Source organism: Apium graveolens, chromosome 1 (genome assembly GCF_009905375.1).
Source record: "Apium graveolens cultivar Ventura chromosome 1, ASM990537v1, whole genome shotgun sequence".
In the NCBI taxonomy this organism is placed as follows: Eukaryota; Viridiplantae; Streptophyta; class Magnoliopsida; order Apiales; family Apiaceae; genus Apium; species Apium graveolens.
In genome coordinates, this window is record NC_133647.1 from 15,664,215 (window position 1) to 15,665,142 (window position 928).

At 42.0% G+C, this 928-nt stretch overlaps 1 non-coding gene across 1 annotated transcript; it reads right to left on the reverse strand.

Moving 5' to 3' along the window:
* Positions 1-264: 264 nt before the first annotated feature.
* On the reverse strand, positions 265-371 carry LOC141683505 (small nucleolar RNA R71). Its single transcript, XR_012560321.1, has one exon. It is a non-coding gene; the product is annotated as a small nucleolar RNA R71 (small nucleolar RNA).
* Between the last annotated feature and the right edge of the window lie 557 nt (positions 372-928).

Consider the following 928-nt stretch of genomic DNA (forward strand, 5'->3'; position numbering starts at 1 on the left):
ATATTTCTCAACCCAAGATCAATGATATTCAATCTAGCATTGTCAGGCCAGCGATCGCAGCTAATACCTTTGGAATCGAGCCTGGTACGATTCAATGGGTATCGAATTCAGTCCAGTTTGGGGGTTCTCCAACGGAAGATCCCATTCTCTCTGTGGGACAAGGCTAAGAGCTGGTTACACTCTCTACCAGCTGGTTCAATTAAGACTAGGGAAGATCTTGCTCAAAAATCTCTCACTAAATTCTTCCCTATGGCGAAGACATCTGCAATAAGGAATGCTCTTACTCAATTTGCGCAGCAACCGGGAGAATCTCTATGTGAAACTTGGGAGCGCTACAAGGAGATACTTAGGAAGTGTCCTCATCATAGAATGCATGATTGGATGATCATCAATTGCTTCTATAACGGTTTAGGAGCACAATCAAGACCAATACTCGATGCAGTATCAAGTGGAGCATTATGGGCAAAGATCTATAAGGAAGCTTATGATCTAATTGAACTGATGGCTACTAATGAATATCAGTATCCAACTCAGAGATTGCCACATGGCAAGGTAGCAGGAGTTCCTGAAGTGGATACAGCTACGACTATCACTGCTCAACTAAAGGCATTGTCTATGAAGATTGATTCTCTGGCTAACTATGGTGTTAATCAGATAACCAGTATTTGTGAGCTGTGCGCAGGTTCACTTGCGATGGAGCAATACATTATATCTAGTAAATCAGCTTAGTTTGTGAGCAACTTTCAGAGATCGCAGCAACCAGTTCCAGACACTTATCATCCTGACAACTGGAATCATCCTAACTTCAGCTAGAGCAACAAATAGAATGCGATGCAACAGCCATTCCAGCAGTTTGGAAACAAGTAATTCAATCCTCCAGGTTTTCAGCATTAATTTGCACCAAGAGAATAACTCCAACTTCAACAAC